The sequence below is a fragment of the Xiphias gladius genome, chromosome 3 (genome assembly GCF_016859285.1).
Source record: "Xiphias gladius isolate SHS-SW01 ecotype Sanya breed wild chromosome 3, ASM1685928v1, whole genome shotgun sequence".
Taxonomy (NCBI): Eukaryota; Metazoa; Chordata; class Actinopteri; order Istiophoriformes; family Xiphiidae; genus Xiphias; species Xiphias gladius.
Genome location: NC_053402.1, coordinates 4372492 through 4398935, shown reverse-complemented (window position 1 = coordinate 4398935; position 26444 = coordinate 4372492). Strand labels below are relative to the sequence as shown.

General features: G+C 40.9%; 1 pseudogene; it reads left to right on the top strand.

The window, feature by feature from the left end:
* Nucleotides 1-1059: 1059 nt before the first annotated feature.
* On the top strand, nucleotides 1060-26067 carry LOC120785753 (annotated as a pseudogene).
* The last annotated feature ends 377 nt before the right edge of the window (nucleotides 26068-26444 follow it).

Below are 26444 nucleotides of genomic sequence, written 5' to 3'. Positions count from 1 at the left end.
CTGTGAGCTTGACAAGACCTCTTTCAGGTGATGTAACACAACCTCTTTATCCTCATTGGAAACCCTCTCTCAACAGGCAATAACAGCTGAGAACAGCTGTCTTCATTCCTTCGTGTACATCTGGGTGCCTTGTCAGTGTTTGAAAGCTGGTTAATTTTTCTTGTTTTCCTTTTACTGGATATGTTTATCTGTGATATATTGATTTATCAGCCATTTATCATCTTGAAGTTGAACTCAAAGCTGTTTAATTTTTCAGCATTTTGGTAATCTAACCATCTCTCTGTTAGTAACACTGATTTGCACACTATACTGTATATTTATTTTGTGTTACTACTTTTGGCACCATCTGCAGGATTTAAACTTGAAACTGAAAGTTCAATTGTTTTCAGCAATTACACTTCAACTTAATTTCCACTGCTTTCAGTTTTTCAACACACTTTTAATCCTTTAATTTATACATCAACTCCAGTACAATATACATGCGAAGAACTTACAATTTAAAACATTTTAAGCTTGATCATATCTGTTATTTTCAGCATAAGAAAACACACTTACATTTTCTTCATAAAATGTTGCTTTTTTCTAGTTTTTCCATAGAGACAAACATCTGATTTAGATGGGTTTTAATCATAGTCTTTGTAACCTCCCCATAGTTCGGGATGATTTGACCTGGATTTGGGTTTACCACTTCACTTAGGCCACAGTAGAATCAGTTTCAGGCAAAAAAAAAATCCACGTTTAAAAATCTGAAATTAGGGTAGGTTATATTTTATAAGGATCTCTTGAGAATGTTTGTGACGCCTCTTCAGAGCTGTCTGGCAGGATTTTTGCTCAACTCATGAACTAGTTACCTGTAAGACAAGGATAAGGGTTTTAATAATTAACATTGTATTTCAGCATCACCGTTCAGCCCGTCAGAGCCCGACGACGCACCCACAACATCATCCTACTGGATGATGCTATGAGTCAATACTAGTAACAGCTGTGTTCTGATTGAAGAACGCTCGCCGAAGCCTATCCCTTCTACTGTTGCGCTGTTCTTCCTTCTCTCCGTCTACATCTCTCTCCAGTTACAACAGCAGCTTCTTGCATGTATATGCTCCCTTTTGTCACTGCACAGAGTAACGACTTGGTGAGTTGTATTTTCTCCAGCCAATACTTATCTAAGAATTTAAAACATTAGCTGAGAAAGATGACAGCTTTACTCATATTCATTTCAGATATAGTTTATTAACCTAGCTTGTCACGTCTTTATTATTGCATTTTTTCAAGCACTTTGTAACATTGCTGTTTTGATTGATGTTGTTATGGTACGGAATAGTGTGACACAATAAAAATGAATTCGTTCCGAAGTTTTTCTGGAGGCCCATTGGTAATTGGAAACTGCCAGTAGAATTCAAAGTCATTCAGATGGCTTGACAAGGATGCGGAAGCACCGTCATGAGAGATTTGTACATTATATTAATTAATAGTATTAATTCGGCTTTTACTGTATTTGAAGTACAAGCAGAACAATGTCGTTGGCAAAATTAGTCACTTTTTGTAAAAAGTCACTTAGAAAAAATATTGGACAGGAGTTCTCTACAGTAAAGTTGTTAGAATTAAACTTTTTTTGTAAGAATGTGACATTTAGTCCTCGCGAACCATGACGCATTTTTCGCTGGTAGAAACGGTCGCAATTATCTGCATCCACTTGACATTTAAGTGGCGCCTGTAAAACCACACGTAAGTAAAAGTTACTTATAGTATCGAAAGTAAGTGTGTTTTTGTTGTTGTTGTTGTTGTCAATAGGTCACTAAAAATGTTTGGAACCACTCGTTTAATCTTAAAAAACACATTGTATCTCATAATTTTGATGTAATATTATATATATATATATATATATATATTAGATTGCATCTAACTACCTTTGTTTCATGTTTATTTCTATTCTTGTCTCCATCCCAGTCAACATGACTCATGCGTATCCCTTCCTAACTGCGGAGCAAAAGAAGGAGCTCAGTGATATTGCTCAGAGGATCATAGCCACTGGGAAAGGCATTCTGTCAGCCGATGAATCCACAGGTACAACTGAAGCAGACACAGACTAACCTTATGACCGGCAGAGAAGGAAGAGGCCTTAATGAATGGCATGTAACAGGATCACACTCACCCTGATAACTATGTTGATCATCCACAGTCCAATGCAGTAGCTTAGTTATTACATTAGAAATGTTAGAGTATCTATTTATTGTCAGGATGTTTAGAACTGAAGATATTGATTGTTTATCATATAACTTTAACTGCTCAGTGTAATCTGCTAGAAATATAAAAGCACATACAAGGTATTCTGTCTTCCATTTTTAGACCCACTGACATACACATCAGCAGGGCCAGTGTCATTGGCTGGTTTTAACTCATCACAGATATGTAGGTGTCAATGTAGAAATCAGTATTGGCATAAAAAGAAACTGTAACACAGAAATGCTCAATGTTTGAGGTCATTTAGAATTACATTGTCCACCAGAGAACACTGGCAAGTTAATTCTGACACTGTAAAATGTCCCGCTCAGTACATATATTGGTTACAATTTTTCACGTAACAGATATAAGGTATCCTCATCAAACTTACTTTGATAGGTTATGTTAATATGAAATGAATATTGGCTGACACATAATTATTGAATCTTTTTTTTAACTCTCAAATATCTATATTGGCTTTGGACTCAAAGTTAGTATCTCCCTTTACCTACCTGACCTGGTGTCAATTCCAGTTATATTCATGCGCTAAAATGTACAATAAACATTCTTTATTGTTGAGGACAAAATAACAAAAACACTAAAGAAAAAATTACAGAACTTTAAGGAGAAGTGACTGACTTAACTGACATTAAAATGAAAGTATAAAGATATAGAGGCAAGGTTTCACAACAATTGTGCCATGTGACCATAACATTTTGTGTCTGCTTGATGTTTGGGACATCTGTGTAAGGTGTTATTGATATATCCTCTCCAGCTACAAAACACAACTTCTTACAGTGAGCTTCAAAAGACACATTGCAATCACCTCTTTGATGTGTTTATGTGGATGAGAATTGTAGACCCCTTTTACAGTTTAATTCTAACAAAGATCCAGTCATTACGGCTGAGTGACAAAGCCAGTCTGAGTGTCTTAACCTGCACTTCCTTGAATGACCACTAGATGATGGATCCACAAAAATATCAGTTTCCAGTTTTCAGACAGTTTCCAATATTAGTCCATTCAGAAAGTCCCCACTTCTCTCTTACAGTACTTTAATTACTAATTTATGTCTCGGTGGAGATTTTTGACAATTTTTACATATTATTATTATTTATTATTTTATTATTATTATTATCATTATTCCCAGACTGGCCTCAGGCCCCCCATAGAGTTGCATGATAAATCTGAGAGTTTGCCAGATGATTAACAGGAGAGGAAAGAAGAAAAAAAAAAAATTCTGCGACACAAAATATAGTAATGTTTCCCCAAACCATGGCTTTTTCGTGTGAACTACTGGAACTGGTTTACTTCTTGAAGACTCTAAAAAAGTACTAAAAAGATGCGTTTTGAGAATAGAACATCACTCTTTAGTTGAACTGCTCACAGCGAATAAAAATAACCTGTGGCAAGGGGTCAAAGAAAGGCATGATTTGGCTCCAAAGGGTCAGAAGAATTCTACAAAGAGACATTTAAAAAGAAGGGTCAAACTGAAGCAGCAGAGGTGGACAGCACAGGTAGACCCTCGATGGCAGATAAATGCCCATGTCTTTTTAAACTACAGTTTGTAAACTGGCTTTTCCATTTAAAATCTTCTCCCTATCTCGTGGCATCTCCAGGCAGCATGACCAAGCGCTTCTAGAGCATCAATGCAGAGAACACAGAGGAGAACAGGCGGCTTTACCGCCAGCTCTTCTTCACTGCCGATAACCGGGTCGACCCCTGCATTTGTTGCGTTGCGTCATCTTCTTCCATGAGACGCTCTACTAAAAGACAGACGTCGGCAAGCCCTTCCCCCAGCTGGTCAAAAAGAAGGGTGTGGTGGTTGGCAACAAGGTGGACATGGGTGTGGATCCCCTCGCCAGCACCAACGGAGAGACCACCACTCAAGGTACAGAGGTGCACTCTACTACAATGAAGGCAGGAAAAAACGTTGGTATCACAAGATAGATCTGTTGTTCTGGAACATTTGTGCCCTCTTCAAATATAGCAAAGGGTATTGATTTCTGATTGGGTTTACTGTCATGTATTGTGGAGGTATGCTGCAGATTCAGACTGGACACAGAAAAGCAGGCAAAATGAGCACATTTTATATAAACCTGAGCAGAAGTTCATATGTGACACACACAGAAGAGCCATCGTACATATATATATATATACAGTTAGGTGCATAAGTATTTGGAAAATGACACAATTTTCGTAATTTTGCCTCTGTACACCACACCAACGAAACCATCAAGATGTGATTGAAATGTAGACTTTCAGCTTTAATTCAAGGGGTTTAACAAAAATATTGCATTAACCCTTTAGGAATTACAGTAATTTTTATGCAGGGCCCTCATTTTCAGAGGCTCAAAAGTAATTGGACAATTCAATGACAGTCAGTTTCATGGTCAGGTGTGGCCTATTCCCTCATTATATATAAAAGGTCTGGAGTTGATTCCAAGGATTGAATTTACATTTGGTAACTGTTCATGGTGACTCTCAATATGCGGTCCAAAGAGGTGTTGATGCAAATGGAGGCAATCATTAGGCTTAAAAAAACAAAACAAGCCTATCAGACAGATAGCAGAAACTTTAGGAGTGGCATAATCAACAATTTGGTACATTCTTAAGAAGAAGGAATGTATTGGCAAACTCAGCAACACGAAAAGGCAGAATTCTTTCCTTGGTGAAGAAAAACCCCTTCACAACATCTGGCCTAGTCAAGAACACTCTTGAGGATTTAGGCGCATCATTGTCAAAGTCTACAATCAAGAGACGGCTTCATGAATGTAAATACAGAGGGTTTACCACAAGGTGCAAACCAGTGGTAACACATAATAACAGAAAGGCCAGATTAGACTATGCCAGAAAACATCTACAAAAGCCTGCACAGTCCTGGAACAAGAGTCTATGGACAGATGCAACCAAGATTAGCTTGTACTAGACTGATGGGAAGAAAAGAGTGTAGAGAAAGAAAGGAATGGCTCATGATCCAAAGCATACCACATCATCTGTCAAACATGGTGGAGGCAGTGTTATGGCTTGAACACTTGTGTTAATTGATGATGTGACTGCTTATAGAAGTAGCAGGATGAATTCTGAAGTGTATAGGGCAATATTGTCTTCAAAGATTCAGCCAAATTCTGCAAAACTGATAGGATGGTGTTAAATCTATTGTGGTGGTGTACAGAGGCAAAATTATGAAAATTGGGTCACTGTCCGAATACTTATGGACCTAATTTTATGTATAATTACAAAAATACAGCTATAGTCAAGCACACAACCACCCATAATATTTTTGAAAACTAATATGTGTGTGTATTAAGCACAGGCAGTTTTGGGGAGTAGCACCACAAGTTTAATTACATTTCCCAGGACAGCTGGGTAGGGCAGCTATTTTCAGAATCATGTAGAGTTTCCACTAGCAAGCTGTTTTTCCATCTACATCACTAGATTTCATTCTCTTTTAAAGATTAAACAACTCAGAGAGGATTGAAATGTTGCTTCACCATTGGCACAGATTCTGCATCATCACCTCCCCGTCTTCTGATACAGGACTGACCATACTGAGCAGAGAGAGAGAGTGGAACTGGCAGCCACAATTTCAAAGCAGTATACCCCAAAACTGAGTAAAGAGCTGGAGTCGGGACATGATTAGCCTAACTTAGCATAAAGACTGGAAACAGGGAGAAACAGCTAGCCTGGTTCTGTTCTAACCTTAAAAATACACCAACCAAAGCCTCTAAATCTCAGTGATTAATGCATTGTATCTTGTTTGTGTAAGCCGCACACAAACAGAAATGTGAAAACACCTTTTTTTGGTTTTGGGGGGCAGTTATGTGTTGGAAATATTTTAATATCAATTTTCTCATCTTATTCTCAGACAGAAATGTTTTCTCCAAAATGTTTAACAGTGTCTTAAAACTGCAATATCCAAGTTGTGGAAATCAAGCTAACGTGAGCATTAGACTCAATAGCAAACCACTCTGCTCCTCCCACCCCGCCCTGCACTGTTACTCCCCGCCCAGCCACCTACCTGGCATCCCTCATCTCTTTATCCTCCTGCATGGTATTGGTGATGTCCCCTCTCTCCTTTCCCTGCTGCTGTCCCTCAGACATGGCTAACATAACTTCAAAACTATTTTTTCGCCTCCTTTGACAATTACAAATATCAAACAGATTTAAAACTGAAAACTGAACTGCATGATTCTCAATGCAGAGCTATTTATCTTTCTGTTGCGGGTGGTGGTGGTTACACAAATAACCCTAGCACCAAGCTCTTTAGCAAAGCCTCACTGTGTGTGTCTTTACCTACAGTTTAGTCTGGTGTATTGATTTAGAACCGCAATCACTTACATCATAGGTGTCTGGTTATACTGTCCAGTTATTAAAAGTAATCCACACTTACCAGCCAATCAAAATTAAGAATTCTCAGTGGCTATGGTATAAATATTTATAATTTAACTCTTAACAAAGAAATTAGATATCAAACCTCTCCTCCTATTTACAGCACATACAGCCACAGTAGCAGAAAACACTCAGCATTGGAAATGTATTTCTCTATTCTTGAAAGAAACTGCTAATATGTAGGGATTGAACTAAACCACTTCAGACTGCCTGCAGATGTCTGTTTCTATAAGTATGAACGATCTCTGTGGCAGTCCTTCCTGAGTGGAAATCACTCTCAGCCTCCTGTTCTTGCTTCCTGCCTCATGAATGTTTTTGGGCAGTCCACAGCTTCATCAATCAATTAGACTTGCTGTCTTGGTCTGTTTCAGGTCTTGATGGGTTCTATGAGCGCTGTGCTCAGTACGAGAAGGACGGTGCTGACTTTGCCAAGTGGCACTTTGTGTTAAAGATCAGTCCCACCACCCCATCCCAGCTGGCCACCATGGAGAACGCCAATGTGCTGGCCCGCTACGCCAGCATCTGCCAGATGGTTAAACAAACACACATACTCACACACGACGCACATTTACATTCCAAGCTCCACAGCTCATTCAAAGAACCTGCTTTCTCAATGCAGTGATGTAACAACTCAGCACATTTTTGGCCCATCTGGTTCTCTTCTAACTAACTTTGTAACAGTTGGTACACAAGTCACAACACCAAGAGAGGAAGTGCTATTGTCTGATGTCATGATGCTGGTTGCTGTGTTCTCTCCCATCCACCACTTAACTTTCTCCCCTGCTGACACGCTCTCAGCATGGCATCGTACCCATTGTGGAGCCTGAAATTCTCCCAGACGGTGACCATGACCTGCAGTGTTGCCAGTATGTGACTGAGAATGTAAGTGATTGTGGGGACAGATCCAGCAGAGGAGGAGGACTGACAACTGACAGCTGAAAAAGATATAACATAACAACAAACATAACAACAGCCTGTATTTGTGGTCAAGCTCTAATATGACGGATAGGAAGCAAACATGACTCTTCCTAATGCAGGAAAGTGTTGTCACCACCCTGAATTTAACATATTAAAAGAATCTGTGCAGGAATGTTGAACCATCTTGTTCAATGCCCGCGAACACACTGCCAGCCATGTCTGCTACTTCATCAATGTGGATGTCTTCAAAGGCATAAAAACAGCATTTAAACAGATAGCTTCAACCTAAGAACAGACCAAATTCAATTTAGTATACAACCATTCATAAAGCTATTTAAGAGGCTTTTCCATATGAAAAGAAAAACATTTGCCAGAAAGCACTGAATGTTTTTATTTGGAATAAAAAGATTAGTTCAGTAGAGGGCAGAAAAGCAGCATTGAGCCTTGATAAAACTGCCTACACTTGCTTAATTTTAGACACACATCAAACACTGAGTTACAAGGGTGTTCATCGTCCTCTCTCTATGCACCTGTTCAGTATCAGTGTAATATCAGACTAATTCTGTGGTGTGAAAGTTTAGATTTAGTCATACTTGAAAAACATCTTTTGGCCTAGGTTACCTGCTCAACTACTGTCAGGATCGGCGATAAACTATATGCTATTTTTTGACTGTACAATGGAAGTTTCCAGCAGCCTGTTTTCCTGCACATTTTGGACTTCAACTGAAATCTTGATGCCACTGTACAAGCTTCTTCTAGTACTATAGACACAGCACTCATGCCATGCTGCCGCTCAACTTACAGACCTTCACTTAACCAAACAAAGAATAAAGAATTACAAGATTAAGAGTCTACAGCCATGCTAGTCACTCCCTGATGTTCTCACAGCAGTGCTGGAGCTAAATGCTAACATCAGCATGCTAACATGCTCAAAATTACAATATGATGATGTTTAGCTGTAGCGCTAACCACAAAGTACAGCTGAGGCTAATGGGATCACCAAAGTCCCTAGGATTCATCCCCTGGGGATTGTGAATGTCTGGAATTTTTGTGGTAATCCATTCAACATTTGTTGAGGCATTTCAGTCTGGACCAAATGACCAGCACTGCCATCCATCTACTCTTTTAAGCCACGCTATCTGCTTGGGTAAATGTAGATACAATACCCTAGATACAGTAACATTGCACAACAGTTTTATGTAAATAAACCTTATATTTCGCTTTCAATCCATTAATCTCAGCCATATTTCATGGAGATGAAGAACCGGTAGAGAAGTACATGGCTGTCTGTCACTGTGTCTTTTTTGATACTTCTGTTCAGGGGCACCAAAGAGAAATTTTTAGTTCTTACACATAGTGATTTTACAAACCCAAAGCAGTCATCCTTCAGCAGAGTGGAATCTGTGACTGTGTTTATGAAGTAGGAATGTTTCACTGAAATTAAGGGAATGGAAATAGGTGTTCCTCTCTGTCTCAGGTTTTGGCAGCTGTCTACAAGGCGCTGTCTGACCACCATGTCTATCTGGAGGGCACACTGCTCAAACCCAACATGGTGACTGCTGGACACTCCTGACCCCAAAAGTACAGCCCTCAATAGATTGCCATAGCAACTGTCACCGCCCTGCGTCGCACTGTACCCCCAGCTGTGCCAGGTGAGATGGAGATATAGATATACACAGATCAGCCACAAAATTACCAGTTACCAGTTTTAATATTTTGGCTAAATGGTTGGTATATATATATATATATATGTAACTGGATTTAATGTTGTGGCTGATCACTGTATGTACACATGGTTATCACAAGTATACCTTATTTCCACCTGACTGTCCTTCTGTCCACTCTTTTCTCCCAGGTGTGACCTTTCTTTCCGGTGGCCAGAGTGAAGAGGAGGCCACCATCAACCTGAACCCAATCAAACAGTGTCCCCTGCACCACCCCTGGCCCCTCACCTTTTCCTACAGCCGGGCCCTGCAGGCCTCAGCATTGAAGGCCTGGGGAGGCAAGAAGGAGAATGGCAAGGCCTGCCAGGAGGAGTACATCAAGAGAGCCCTGGTAAGGAGGGAGGAGGAGGAGAGATATGGAAAGACAGTGGTCAGGCAGAGTCCCAGGAGGATGTTGAGGTGTATGGTCATATATGTAGAATATAAACCATGTGTGAAAATAGAGATATGGCTCAGAGGCCATAGGTCAAAGGTCTTCAGAAGGGGTCTTGCAGTCCCCAAAGGCAGGTAATGCTTTGTAACTAAAACCATATGTGCCTGACAGTTTTTAGGAAAACAACTGTCCTATTTAAGAGTCGGTGACCAAGGCTGAATTTCAGAGTGGTTCATTGGCTTCACACCCTCTCACAAGCAGATCTGCAGACGCTTGACTTGACGCTATTCTTCTTTATAATAAACCTTTATATGTAATCAAGACAGTGTCAGCGGAGTCTCCTTCTTCCTCTTCACATCATCAACACCCTCAAATAAACCACAAGAATTTTGGCGTCACGAACTTGGTCGTGTTGTGCCCTGCCGCATCTTCACCAGCATCAGCGCGCCGACTCCCGCTCCACGCCGGCAGTTCAGGTGAGCATTCCTCACATTTTTGGGGCGCTGGTTTGTTCGTTGTGGCTGTTGTATTTGCTGGTTGGACACACCGCAAAGAATCGTTTGTGTGTGCGTGTCATGATGTGTTGATGTTTGGTTCGGTGCTCCGTTCTAAATTTGGTTTGTTGTGTTGCTAGGGCGACGCAACAGGGGGGAGTAGTGTAGTAAAGATGTAAAGAAAATAAGAAGTTAAAGAAGGAAAGATGTAAAGAAAATAAGAAGTTAAAGTAGGAAATGGTAGAATAGCCTAATTAGTAGCGGTAAAGTGTGCTAAATAAACGCCATAAGAGATTAATGAAGACAGGGCCCTTATCTTCCTTAACGGTAAGACATGCGTCTTAGCCGCTGCGTGAAAGTTGGCTTTTAAAGAATAGTGGAATTTGACTGGAAATTAGAATCGTAACTCCGGGCCCGGAGGAATTAGGGGAAATTAAATAAAGTAAAAGAAACAAAGGAAAAAGGAAATGTAAAGGAAAAAGGAAATGTAAAGGAAAAAAGGAAATGTAAAGGAAAAAAGAAGAATAAAGAGGTCAAGCCGCAGATTTGGATGAAGCCCTTAGGAAGGCGATGTTAGACGGGCCATAACACCTGGGATGTTACTAGGAGATGTTTCAGGTCAGTTCTAAGAACAGGAGGTGCAGATGGAGAAAATTCAATTGTAAGCTCCCACTCGAACATTCGTTGACGAACGATGTCTGAAGCAGCCGCTCATTGAAATGTCTGCATCTCATTAAGGTAGCATAAATTTAGGAAAAAAGAGAAAAGTGAGCGGCAAAAATGCGCATTTAGTAGGGAAAAGTATGAATGAGTTAAAGTTGAGAAATTTGGGATGATGATTGAGTTTGTTGTGAGCTTCTGTTTGGTGTATTCTGCTCTGTGTCTTTGTTTGTTCAACGAGTGGTCTGTCGGTGTGTGTGTCTGCTCCGTGGTGTGTCAGCGGTGCTTCAGCTGGGTGTGACTGGATGTGGAAGGTTCATGTGTGAAAGCCACACATAGGTTGTGGTTGAAAATAAGTGGTCTATTGATTCATAAGGACAGATATGCTTGCTTTTAATGTTAAATATATATGAGCCTCTTTTAGGGGGACGTTTTGAAAAAAAAAAAATCATGAGCCTTTTTGAAAGGACGTTTGTAAGTAATGATCTATGAGTCTTTAAGGGGACTAAAATTGTTAAAATACATATATGAGCCCTTGAGGGACATTTGATAATATCTATTAGCTTCCATTGAGAAGACGTATTGAATCTGCTAAAATATGAGCCCCGAGAAGAACATTTTTATTGTAGAAAAAGTAGGGAGAACAACGAGGATGTTTTGTGTGCGCAGGAATGAGCAAGAAACAAGATAGGAAGGGAAAAGATACCAATATTGGAGCACGCATTTGGTTTTGATGAGGGACCGATTGAGTGGTTGATGGGCGTGTAGTTTTTCTCTGTTTTTACTTTTTGCCTCTCTGTGTGTGTGAGAGAGAGAGTGAGAGTGCTGCACCCTCCCGTCCCTCTTGGTCAGAATCTGAGAAAAAGAAAAAAAAAGGGAAAAACTGATGAGCAGGGGCTTAGAGTAAATGGATAGTCTTTAAGGACATGTGAGTCTATCTAAAGTAGAATAACTGGGAGATTTAAGATATTATTAGAACGAAATAAATTAAAATAAGAACTCTTGATGCTCTGAAGTTGGCAAATTTACTTCACTTTTTGTAACTGATTGTGGCAATACAGTGGTTTGTAATTACTTTAAATGGGAAATTGAAGAGAGGAATAATCTAAATAAACTTTTGAGGAAAAAAAGGGGTTGATTTGATTTATAATAAGGGAGTATAAGGTAATTATTACAATGCCGAAGAAGGACGCTAATACTTTGAAAACAATCACTCCGGTTGATGTTGTGCAGAAGAGTAATCCCCTAATTAAAGGTGTAGAAAAAATGTCAGAAAAGTGGCATAAGCGTTGACCTGAAATTGACCAACCTTGGCCAGTGGAAGGGACACTCAACCCAGATGTAATTAAAACAATGCAGGTGCTTATATCTACATATAAGGCGGATCAGAAGAAAGGTAAAAAGGGACAGAAACGCAAAGAAAAAAGACAAACAGAGCTTGGCATTCTCCAGTTGTTTGAAAAGGAGGGACAGAGATTATTGGAAGCGGCAAAAGATAAGAGGGAGAAAGGCACAGAAGAAATAGAGAAGAATGCAAAAGAAATAGAAAAATTAGTGGCAGACACTAATACACCATTCTCACATACGGCCCCAATAAAGAAACCCCCACCTTATGAGAAGGAGGTGAAGTTTGAGGAGATTTATCCCCAACTTCCAGTGATTAGTCAGGAGGGTAACTATCACATTACAGATGACAATGAGCGAATAATAGAAACAGGAAGAGCGGAAACAACCATAAAGATGTATCCAAACACCAAAAGTAAAAAGAAAACGGCACGTTTAGAAACTAAGGGGGGACTAAGGATCATGAAAATTAAAAGTGGAGAGGATGATCAGAGTGATTCAGATGAAAATATGGGTGGATATGACCCAGCAGTTAGACGGATGTTGGCTAAAGCGGAGAGAAAAGGAGTCAGAACGTGGAGGAAAAAGGATCAAGGAGATGACAGCTCCAATGAAAGCGAGAACGGAAACAGCGATGGAGACTCGGAGAGCAAGGGTTCATCGTTTTTAAGAGGGTTTCTCCCAAGGGCATCCAGTACCAGATATGGAGAAGACAGATGGCAGACTTTAAGAGAGGTGGAGGAATGTATTGATCAATGTCTTATTGACATAAATAATTCTACCAGTCTAGAAAGTCGGGAAGCACTGGAGAATCACTTACAGGAATTGCAGATAGCTAAGAAAGAAATACGGAAGAAAGACTCTAAAAAGTCAGACACTATGAAATACTCATTACGCCCAAGAAGGGGAAAGTCACCAGATAAGATGTGTCCAGTGGTTATTCGAGGACAGAATCTGGAGTATAAGCCCTGGAAGAATACAGATATGTCAGACATACTTGAGAAGTTACCTACTCTTCAAGATGGAGCGCATCCTTGGATTTCAAAGTTGGAAGAGATAATGGTGGGAACACAGTCAGCCATAGGAGATATTAAGAGATTCTTTTGGCTAACCTCCTTGGAGTCCCAGCTATGGAAGAGATTTTGCAGAAAGCGGGATTAAATCGATATGTGGGAACTTCTGTGAACGATCCAGAGTTGTTTGCTGCAAATAGAGGTCGTGTTTGGAGAGCTCTGAGAGATACATTTCCAACAAATGTACATCCTGAAAATACAGAAGGGGTTGCCCCTACCAGTGAGGAGCAAGCTGGCAGAGGTGGTTGGTCTTGGAAGTATGGCAAAGGGTGTCTATACGGACCATATAGCACATCAAGTGGAGCTATATTGGAAGAAGGAGCATGACCAGAAAGAACAGGACCAGGAGACTCTCAGAAAACTTACTCAAATACAGTTGGTGGACAATAAGAAGAAAGAAAAGAAGCAGGCTTTGGTTATACAGAGTCAACCTCCACCAAATCAAACATCACCACAACTGCCACCGGACCAGATCCAGTTTCGACCGGCCCAGCCATCATCTGTTGCTCCCATTGCTTCCTGCCCACAACCTGTACTTGGTCAACCACAGATATGGAGAGGAGGAGGTCGAGGAAACTTAGGAAGAGGAAGAGGAGGAAACTTTAATTTTCAACAGCCTTCAGAAGTATGTTATAATTGTGGACAGTTTGGACATTTCGCTCGTGAATGTTTTAGAGGGAATTCCAGAGGAAATTTTAGAGGAAACTTCAGAGGAGGATTTAGGGGCCAATCAAGGCCATTCCGGGGACCGGTGAACCCGTATAGGGTCCTGGAGCCTGGATTTTAGGGGTGCCCAGAGGACCCGAGAGGGGGGTGTCAGCTGGTAGTGTCAGGGCCGGAGCAAGATCCAATAATAGTGGTGAAAGTAAATGACCGACCATTGGAAGTGATGGCGGATTGCGGAGCTGCTTTCACCTGTGTTCGACCTGAAGACGCTATACATCTCCCCATGTCTGGTCAATTGATTCGGACAATCGGATTTGAGGGAGTGAAACAGCTGATTCCTCTCACGGAACCTATTGAGCTCTGTTATAAAGACCAAAAGACTATAATACCAATATTGGTGTCAGAACACACACCCATTGCACTTTTGGGAAGAGATGCTTTGTGCAGATTGAACTGTACAATAAGGTGCACACCGGACGGCTGTCTGGTGGAAGTGTCAACAGATGTTTGTCGCCAATTATCGATGATTACGGAGACTGAAGCTTCGTCGGTGTTCTGGATTGGACATCTTAGCCAGAGTCTTCTGGAACCCGTTAAACTTTGGGAGAAGTTTATTGTAGCAAACATGCCTGATGCAAAGCTTCCGGAATACCCATTTCATTGTGCACTCAAGTATTACAAGGATGTTGCCAAATCAAATCCAGAGGAGTGGCTGAATTGTCAACCAAAGCAAGTCCAGCTCAGTTCGTGCTGCATAATTTTGGGACCACAAGGAGCAGCTATGAAGATAGACAGCAATGAATATTTGGATAAAGAGCATGACATTGAGAAGAGTGTGCCACATGTGACTTTGATGATTTCTGAAGAATATAAACAGAAACACATAGGAGAAATGATGGCAGAAGCAGAGGAAGCGGTTTTTACTCTGGTAATAGGGAACTTTGCCCTCTGGAAGAGTGAAGATCAGCGGTTTATTAAGATTATGATCTCTGCTCAAGGACAGGGACAACCACAGACAGTGCAGATGACACGAGTCAATTTTCAGTGTCAAGATGGTATCAGACTCTATGAGAGAGGAGATGCTGCGACAAGTTCCAGAGTATTTGTGGTCTCAACATAGTACTGACATAGGACTTGTAAAGTCAGCCCAACCGGTGAGAGTAGAGCTCAGACCAGGGACCAAACCACCTTGGAAGAACCAGTATCCATTAAGAGAAGAGGCAGCCCGAGGGATTGAACCACAAATTGAAGGACTCTTGAAAGCAGGTGTTTTGAAGACAACCCGAAATCCTCAGAGCAATACGCCTCTATTGCCTGTGAAGAAACCAGATGATTCTTATCGTTTGGTACATGATTTAAGAGCAGTGAATGAAGTGGTGGCTGATTTTCCAGCAGACGTGCCAGATCCTCATACTTTGTTGGCCCAAATTCCGCCAGAGGCTATATATTTCACAGTGTTAGATCTGTGTGGGGCATTTTTTAGTGTTCCACTTGGTATAGAAAGTCAAGGTTTATTTGGATTTACATACAAGGGACAGTTCTATGAGTACAAGAGATTGCCACAAGGGTTTAAACATAGTCCTCACATTTTTAATAAAGTATTGACAGATGATCTGGAAGGAATAGATCAGATACTGACAAGCACTGTTGTTCAGTATGTGGATGATATAATCATCTGTTCACCGGATAAGGAAACATGTCACAAGGATTCAATTAAAATGTTACAGATACTGGCGGAAAAAGGGCATAAGGCTTCTCTGAAAAAGTTGCAGTATTATCAGGAGAAGGTAGTTTATTTGGGTCAAACAATAACGCAAGGACACAGAGGTATTTCTGAAAGTCATTTGGAAGCCATTCGAAAGGCTCCAAAGACCAGAACAGTTAGAGAAATGATGATTTCTTGGTATTGCTGGTTATTCTTCAGCATGGGTAGAGGATTATGCTAGCCTAACAGGGCCTTTGAGGGCTATGATTAAAGACACCGGAAATGCCCAACTTCATTGTAATCTTTCCTGGACACAGGATGGCCTTTTGGCATTTGAGACTATTAAGCAAAGGTTACAGGAGGCTCCAGCGCTGGCGCTTCCAGACTACTCTAAGAACTTTTTCTTCTATGTGTCTACTTCCACTGGGGGTAAATATGCATGTGCAGTTCTTTGTCAGCCGACAGGTATGGGGACGAGTCCTCAACCCATTTCATATTATTCCACTGCCTATTCAGAAGTAGAGTTGGGGTTGCCATTGTGTTACAGAGCAATGGTGGGAGTTTCTTTAATGTATGACAAAGCATCATCTGTTACTATGGGTTATCCGGTGACAATTCTTACTCATCATAGTCTCAGGAATCTTTTGAACTATGGCAAATGCACATTGACTATGCCTAGACTCAGGGATTATCATAGGCTCTTAGAGCAGGAAGATGTTACCCTAGCGAGGTGTGCCACAAAAAATCCAGCTGAGAATTTGCCAACTCCAGAGGATGGTGAACCACATGATTGTGTTCAAGAAGCAGAGAAATACTCAAGACTCAGGTCAGATTTGCAAGCTCTCCCATTGCGTGAGCCAGACTTGGAGTTTTGGACTGACGGATCTTGTTATCGTGTAGGAGATAAATTGAGTGCTGGCTATGCAGTCGTAAGAGCTCAGGGAACCGGATTTGTTGTTGAAAAAACCGAAGTAATACCACAGCCTGCGTCTGCGCAGCTTGCTGAACTTGTGGGGCTGACTGAAGCGTGTCTGTTGGCAGAAGGTAAACGGGTGACGATATATACAGATTCTGCATATGCACATAATGTGTGTCATTTGTTCGGATCGGTATGGAAGAACCGGGGCTTTAAAAAGACGGTTCCCCAATACAACATCATGCTCAGATAATGAAACTTTTGCATGCTATGATGAAGCCTAGAGAAATTGTAATAGCTAAGTGCCCAGCACATAGAGCGGATTTGTCAAGAGTCACCCAGGGTAATAAAGCAGCTGATGAAGCTGCAAAGGCAGTCATAGGAGCAGACAAATTGGGCAAAGTTCTTCTGGTTACTCATGAAGTGGACTTGGAAGATAGAATCACACTTAGAGATGTGATCTTAATGCAAGAAGCAGCTTCTGCAATGGATAAACAGTTGTGGCTGGACCAAGGTGCTATCCAAGATTCCACTGGACTGTGGCGAAATCATGAGGGGCTGATGGTTGCAACTCCAGATCTGCTAGGTCTGTTGATTCAGGAACCACATGGATTAGCTCATGTTGCAAGGGGGGAAGTTAGGAGAAAAATTACAAAAGAGTATGGGTTTTGGGCTCCATACCTACTTGAGCAGATTGATTATGTCATAGGCAAGTGTGTCATCTGCCTGAAGAACAATGTTCGAAGGGGTGTGACGGTTCCTCCTGGTCACATTCCAACTCCGAGAGGTCCCATGCGTGAATTAGTTGTGGACTTTGTTGACATGATAAAACCAGTGGGAGGTAAGAGATATATGCTAGTCGTTGTGGACAGATTCTCACGGTGGCCTGAGGCTTGTCCAACCAAACGGAAAGATGCTCAGTCGGTTGCCAAGTTTTTGTGCAGAGAGGTCATAAGTAGATGGGGACTTCCAGATCGGATATCTTCAGACAATGGGAAAGAGTTTGTGGATAAAACAGTGAGATTAATTTTACAAAAATTGGGAATTAAACAGCGTCTAGGAGCAGTTTATCACCCGCAAAGCCAAGGAATTTGCGAAAAAATGAATGGCATTTTGAAAAACCGAATTGTTAAAATTTGCCAGCACACGGGTCTAAATTGGGTAGCGGCACTTCCGCTGGCGCTAATGGTGTGTCGCTCGAGTGAGCTGCGTGATTTGCGTATGACACCCCATGAGTTGGTCATGGGCAGGCGGATGCCGACGCCTTGTTTGCGAACAAGCGGAAAGGGTCCGAGTCTGGCCCTTTTGGAAGATGAAATGCGAGCATATGTAACATATATGGCTACTCTGCATAAAAGAATATCCGCGTATGTCTCTGACAGGCAAAGAAAGGAAGAAGTGCAAGAGAGGCTTGATGAGCAAAAGAGGAACACAGTGCAACCTGGAGACAAGGTGTTCGTGAAGGTGTTTAGAAGGAAGTGGTTTAACGAACGGCGTGAAGTACCATTTGAAGTAGTTCGCAGTACCGGAACTGCGGTCCAGGTTAAAGGATCTCCAACGTGGTATCATTTATCGCATTGTGTCAAAGCGCCAAGTGAAGAGGTGTCGCCCTCACATAGCAGAAATATTCATGGCAAAGTTCTTGATCTGTTGGGAGCATCACCTCTAGGGAAGTATGTGTTAATTAATGATCAGAGGAGAATAAAGATTGAAGGTGACTGTAGCCTTTATGTACGAGGGCTTCAGCAAGAGGATCAAGGTGACTATAGGTGTTCTTATTATGATCCACAAGTTCAGAGTGAGGGGTCAGAGACAGGGTTTAGAACTAAGATAGTGACTTCAGTAGTAACAAATGCAAGTAAGATCACACACCTTCAAGTTGTTAAAGAAGTGGGAGAATTAACAACTATAATGTCAACTCTCCGGCCGGAAACTGGGAAAAAGGAACAGAAACCTATTCTTCCAGTTCTGCAGCTTACAAATGTATCGCACTTAACAACAGTTGCAGTTTGGACGACTTCACCGACACCAACTGCTTCGAACTCTGTGATTAGGGTAAATTTAGGCAGTGCGGCTCATCTTCCATGTCAGTGTGGTAAATGGAACGTTGGTGGCAATAATCCTCCTAAGTGGAAAAATAATCGCGGTGAAGACGTAGTGTGAATATGTCGACATTGTGCCTCCTGATCGAAGGAAATATGTATTGTACAATGACATGTAGAGGATGAAGATAGAGGGTGATTGCTCGCTTGTTTTGAGAAATGTTACTTGGGAAGATCAAGGGGAATATACATGCACCTATTATGAACCACACTTAAAATTTGTATCATTTCGAAACTATTGGATAGAGGGATATGTAACTCGCAAATTGACACTTGTGATAAGAAGTTTTAGTCCTGTTCAAGTTGTTAGAAAAGTTCAGGAGCAACTTACTACAGCAACTACAAAGGGGATATATAGGGACCAGGTGATGTATACTACTGTAGCTCCAGAAGTGACTAAGAGTGTCAAGAAGACAACTCCGGTCGATGCTTTAGTTACGACTCAGAAGGGGATAAATAGTACAACAATGGTGGGGACGACTCAAATGTCCGTTACTTTGGGAAATTCAACTAGTAAGGTTGTGACAGGGGCTGTCACAAATAAAACATAGACTGAACTCGAAAACAGGACAAAGACGCCTGTTATGGTACCTTTGCCACCTAAGGAATTTGTTAATGGGACTCAAAAGCCAATGTTGCAAACAGAGGTTAGCTTGAACAGTAGTAGTAAGAGAGCTGGAATTCGGGAATCAATAGTGGACAACACTAATGTAAACTCATCTGAAACAATTCAGAGGACTCTGTCAGATATGACCAATGACCTCGATGACCTTGACTGGACACCAGACGACATGATTGAATCCTCTCGAGCATTACAAAAGAGAGAAACTACGTGGAAGGCATATGGATTTGACTCCTTGGTGCTACAAATTTCAGACCCATGGGCAGGTAGAAATTTGTGGTTTCAACAATTGACTCATTCTGTAAGATCGATTAAGGACATGAATTGCCCATGTGTGGTGAGAATGGCCAGGCACATGGCCTGCAATAATGGAAACAGTACCAGAACCGCTGCTTCCTAAGTGTCAATCTTATGCACTATCATGGCTGTTGTATCAGCAGAAGTCAAGAGAAGATAAGGTTATGGCTTTATCAGTACATCTGTTTAGACCCAGATTTGATTGCTCTTGGTTGAAAAACTTGCCATATTTAGATTTACTCGACAAACACGAGGATGTGACAACAGCAGTTCCTGATGGACAGGACGTGACACCTGTAAAGGCTGAAGACTGTTTTTGTTTGAATGAAAGACATAATGGCCCGGGTATGTTTATGGGAATAGCAGACTGTGATAAATATATGATGCAATTTAATGGGCGTGAACACAAGACTGTTGATGGGTTATATACAGTGACCTTTCATACACCGCACCGCAAACAGAGTAAAACTGAGGTAAAGGTGAAGAACCAAACTTTGCCTGCGAATGTGACTATAGGGAATTTTAGAGATGTTTGGTGGATTTGTGGTGATAAAGCTTACTTATTTCTGCCATATGGATGGACCGGATGCTGTTACATGGCAAGATTGAAGCTTCCATATGAAGTTTTGGCGGTCCAGAAGGGACAAGCACCTGATGAGGTCAAATCTACTGCTGTTCCTGGCAGTAGGAAGAAAAGGGAAATGGCACAATTTCATAATCTGGAGTCCTATCATTGGAGGATTAGTTTTGGAGGGAAATGGGGTATAGGACTATTTCCATGGTATGGTGTAACATTTTTGGCCGATCATATTGATAATATAACCTACACCTTGCAGGGTTTTGCAAATGAGGCTATAAAGGGGTTTGAATACTTGTCAAACACCCAAAGGAGTCACAGACTGACATTGCTGAAACATGATATGGCTCTTGATTATATTTTGGCCAAACAAGGTGGCCTATGTGTGGCTTTGAATTTAACTGGTGATACCTGTTATACTTTGATTCCTGACAGCTCTGATAATATCACTAGTGTTGTAGATGCATTGAAGAACATTAGGGATGCGTTTGGCGCATCACAAGGAGCTGGATGGTCTGCTAATGTTTGGTTACGAGACAGATTTGGAGTCTTAGGTGCGGCATTGATTCAAATTTTGATAGCAGTTCTTATATCACTGTGTGTGATGTTTTGCTTTTGTACGCTGCTACTGACCTTTGCGAAAGCGATGATATTAAGATGGGTTGGAGTGGTGATGCCTGGAGATCAGGTACAGATGCCACTACTACATAAGAGTTACCCAGACGACAAAGATGAGGAACTGGTGGTGGAATGCAAATTGATTGAGAAATATCCTTTTTGAATATGATTTCATTATTCTTTCTGCATTTATTTTTGGTATTATTTAGTTAATTTGTAGTGTCTTACTATGGAGAGGTATAATCGAAGGGGGGAAATGGAAACGTGAATATTAACTTGAGATAATGTGATAATCTGCATCTGATGTTTTTCTTTTTGCAAGATACTGGTTGGTGTTTTCTTTCTTTTCTCCCAGAATGTTATTGGGGAAAAACGACTGTGAGGGTGGCTGACTGTTCGGGGACCCTGATGTTCCCAAACATTCAGAACAAGGAGGGTGAAAAATGGACGAAGGGCCCTGAACAAGGACACTGTGGGACAAAAATATCTGGACTCAAAAGACCATCAACACTACAACGAGAGTCGACACTGCTGAGGAGCTGCAGTGTGATACCTTCTTATGTCTTCTCTTATGTATATGTATACATTTTACAGTGTGAAATGTAATCTGTGATATTGCTAATATCTAAAGTAGGACATTTATATGCTGAGTCCAAAATGATGATGTGCGTTACTTGGGAATCTTTTTGTTTTCCTTGCCTTAGGAATGTTGTTCTTTGTCAGTAGGGAAATACACTGGGACCTCATTTATTTTCTTTTTCTCGGGGGTTAGGGAGATTGGTGCTAGGCAGGGAAAGGTCCATTGGAGGGTCAGATGGGACAACCAGCCTGAATTTGGACATTATTTCATTTTATTTTCTGAGGTTTCCATATGTATTTGCCTAGGAGATATCTCTCTCTATATATATTTTTTTTTTTTTCCCATATTCTTCTTAATTGGCTTGGAGTACTAAATGTGGTCGCTTAAGACAGCAAGGGCCGTGAGAAGAATTTCCTGTCTTGATTGATTGATGATATTTGTGAAAAAAGGACAGCTGCCTGACAGGTTGTTGCTCTCACACTCCATAAATTTGTTGTTTGGCTAAGGTTAAGCTGCGACAAGCAGTATAGGAAGAACTGTCTTTCTTGGTACATTTGTAAACATAATTCTTTTCTTTTTGAGGCTCTGTAAGCCTCAAAGGGGGGAAATGAGGTGTATGGTCATATATGTAGAATATAAACCATGTGTGAAAATAGAGATATGGCTCAGAGGCCATAGGTCAAAGGTCTTCAGAAGGGGTCTTGCAGTCCCCAAAGGCAGGTAATGCTTTGTAACTAAAACCATATGTGCCTGACAGTTTTTAGGAAAACAACTGTCCTATTTAAGAGTCGGTGACCAAGGCTGAATTTCAGAGTGGTTCATTGGCTTCACACCCTCTCACAAGCAGATCTGCAGACGCTTGACTTGATGCTGTTCTTCTTTATAATAATCCTTTATATGTAATCAAGACAGTGTCAGCTGAGTCTCCTTCATCCTCTTCACATCATCAACACCCTCAAATAAACCACAATGTATACCAGAAAGGAAAAAAAATCAGTGAATTTAAAAGTATCTAGTAAAGAAAGGGAGTAAAATGAATTTAGAAATTGGTCACTCTCTAGGCAATTGCCTATTTTGCTTCTTGTTTCACTCTTTAATTGCATTTGGAGGTTTTCAGACCACACAAGCAAAGTTTACACAGGCTCATAGCCAAGGGTTTATTTTAAAGATCATGGCTGATTCTTGATCTTGCAATTTTTTACCTAAATTTTGATCTAATTATTTGTAACTTTTTTAACCTTGAATAGCACAGACCTTAAATTGAATCCTTTCACTGCTACTTCTGGGTTCTTTACACTGTGCCTGCATACCTGACAGCCAAGTGTAACAGGCTCAGCTTCACTCCTTGCTCAGTGACTTGTGTGAGCAAGTCTCGCCACTTAGCAGCCATTTTGGCAGTGCCCTTGGGCAGTTATTTCACTTACGTTAAATTTAGTTTGGACTTGATAACAGCACTAAGACAAGAGATATCCAACAATTAAAAGCAGGTTTACAGTGATGAGGTTATGGGGAGTTGAGTTAAGAGAGGAGACCATGTTTCCTTCCAGAGCTTTCAGTAGCAGTGGAAATTTAACTGGACTGAAGGAATTGCTGGTCAGGGAGTTATGGGCACATTCAATCCAGTCCAGATGGGTGCTACAGGGAAAGGGGTTGGTGATAGTAACGCACTGAAGTGCTGCCTCCAGGTCTTGATTTGATCTCTTTGTCTGGCTGTTGGTCTGTGGGTGGAAACCAGAAGAAAAACTGACAGTAGCCTCAAGAACCTGACACCCTCCAGACCTGAGAGATGATCTGTGGTCCATGGTCAGAGACGATGTCTAGTGGAATGCCATGGAGGTGGAAGACATTGTTAACAAGTAGTCAGCAGTTTCGTGGGCTGAGGGGGAGCTTGGGAAGAGCAACAAAGTGGAAGCTTTAGAAAAACGGTCAACAATGGTGACAATGACTGTGCTACCTTAAGAGGCTAGTAGCAAAGTGACAAAATCCAGGGCAGTATGAGATCAGGGACGATTTGGAACAGGAGGGGACATAGGAAACCAGCAGGTGGGCTATGTGAAGCCTTTCCCTGAGCACAATCTGTGCAGGCAGAGACATAAGCATGAGTGTCTGCTTCCATGGTGGGCCACCAGAAGTGTCTTTTAAGTAGAGTCAAAGTGCAGTTAATACCCGGATGACAGGCAAAACCGGAGGTATGCACTCACTGGAGAACCTGGGAACGAGCTGAATCAGGGACACACATTAGGTTAGGTGGGCCGTTACCTGGATCGTGATGTGTCTGCTGAGCCTCCTTTTATGAAAGACTCGATTTCCCAGGTCACAGCTGGTGCCACACAGGTGGAGGAAGAAAGATGTCAGGGTTTGACTGGGACTCTGACTCTTCAGGCACCTGCTGGCGGGAGAGAGTATAAGGTTTAATGTTTTGCAAACCTCGTTGATAAGCAAGGATGCAGTTAGATCTACTGAAAAACAAAGCTCAACCTACTTTAAGGGAGTTCAGACCTTTAGCAGATTGAATTTAGGCCAGGTTTTTATGATCTGTCCACAAAACAAAAGGTAGCTCAGCACCTTTAGCCAATGTCGCCGCTCTTCAAGAGCCAACTTGATAGCCAGTAACTCCATATTCCTGACATCATAATTACATTCAGCTGGTGAGAGCCAACGGGACAAGGAGGCACATGGATGGAACTTTTGATTGGGATCAGAGCACTCGGAGAGAACAACCCCCACACAAGTGTCAGAAACAACTTCCACAATGAATTGATGTGAGGGATTGGGCTGGACGAGGATAGGTGTGGAAGTGAAGAGATTAATGAGCTATATATATATATATATATATATATATATATATATATATATATATATATACACACGTGTGTATGTATATATATATACATATGTGTGTTTGTGTTTGTGTGTGTATATATATATATATATATATATATATATATATATATATATAGGTTACAGCTGGTGACCTATATATAAAGCCCTTCATCAATGAGAAGCAAAGAAGAGCCAGGCTAAGGTTTGCAAAAGACCATAAGGATTGGACCATAGAGGACTGGAGTAAGGTCATCTTCTCTGATGAGTCCAATTTTCAGCTTTGCCCAACACCTGGTCATCTAATGGTTAGACAGAGACCTGGAGAGGCCTTCAAGCCACAGTGTCTCGCACCCACTGTGAAATTTGGTGGAGGATCGGTGATGATCTGGGGGTGCTTCAGCAAAGCTGGAATCGGGCAGATGCATCTTTGAGCTGAGCTGCTTGAATTTTTGAGCCAGGAGTGGCATAAAGTCACCCAACAGCAATGTGAAAGACTGGTGGAGAGCATGCCAAGACGCATGAGAGCTGTGATTGAAAATCAGGGTTATTCCACCAAATATTGATTTCTGAATTCTTCCTTAGTTAAAACATTAATATTGTGCTGTTTAAAAATGATTATGAACTTATTTTCTTTGCATTATTTGAGGTCTGAAAACACTGCATCTTTTTTGTTATTTTGACCATTCGTCATTTTCTGAAAATAAATGCTCTAAAGGACAATATTTTTATTTGGAATTTGGGAGTAATGTTGTCAGTAGTTTATAGAATAAAACAAAAATGTTAATTTTACTCAAACACATACCTATAAATAGTAAAATCAGAGAAACTGATCATTTTGCAGTGGTCTCTTAATTTTTTCCAGAGCTGTATATTTTGAATGTCAAATATGAATCTACAAAGTAACTAGTAACTGTAGATGACAGATATATGTATACAAAAGACTTAATATTAGCTACTATGCACCAACGGTTGTTACATACCCCTACAGTGAATTAAAGAGCCATTCTATCTGACTGCCTAGTCTCACCATATCCAAACATTTGATTTAGCTCCCATGTAAATTTTTCTCAGGAATTATTTGTAAGATTGGTCATATTTGGAGGGAAAACAGTCAGCCATGGAATCACAGGGGATGGACCCAATAGCTATAGTGCTAATTTTTGTGCTTAACCCGTCATTTCAATATCATAGCCAAATGCTCTTAAAGACAGTAACAAGAGACCAGCTGCTACAGGAAAACCAGCTGGATTACCAGCCCTGCAAAGTGGGCAACTGCCATCAGGGCAGAGAACCTCAGGTTTACTATGTGGCACTTACCTTGAAGTCATTTGATTAATGTCTGATTTATTTGGTTATATGCACAACTAAAGCATGCTATAAACTGAAATGATAAGGGCCTTAAGGTGCCTGCTGCAAACTTGCCTGATCTTTCAGCTCATCTTACTAAAGGATCCTATGTCAAAAGTACTTTTAATGCCTTTATTATTTCATTTCAGTGTCCTTACATAATGAATATTCCTTGTATAATTTTATTGAATTTTATGTATAATCTTAATATGCAAAGTAACTAGTAACTGCAGCCATCAAATAAATTTAGTGAAGTAAAATGTTCAGTAGTTTCCTCCAAATAGTAGCTGAAAACTTTACTTAAATACAGTTCATGAGAAAATGTGGGTCTCTCCTGCTACAGTATACAGTATTCTGGTTTATTTGGTCACACTGTATAAAAGCAGCAGTTCATACTCACACCAATTTTTTTAGTCATACAAGAGTTCCAGGTTAGTTATATAAAATCATGACAATGGCACTGAATGTTTCACACATATAATGAATAAACTTAACCCAGATTTGCTTCGTGTTTCTCCCCAGAATAACAGCCAGGCAGCTCTGGGGAAGTACATGTCCTCTGGAGAGAAGGGAGCAGCAGCTCAGGAGTCTCTGTTTGTGGCCAGCCATGCCTACTGAAGTCAGCCAAGCTGTTTCCCCTCAACGCACTACACCTGCATTCCACCCAGTCAATCCACTCCTTCCTATCACACCCAGGGGAATCAGGCTATAAGCTCCTAAAAAACCATTCAACATTATTACATTAGTGATGAGAGCCTAATGAGTTCCTGGATTTAAAAAAAAAATAAAAAAAATAATAATTCGAAAAAGAAGACTACAATACCCATAAACCCAGTATAAATACTCAAGGTCTGTCCCACCTTTGAGTTTGACTTTGGACTTATAATTTGGTGTTACTGTCTGCCTGATTCTAAAATAAAGTGACAACAGAGTGAAAGAGAAGAGAGCTCCTCTACAACGTTGTCCTCCTTTTGTATTTCCATCTGTGGATTCTG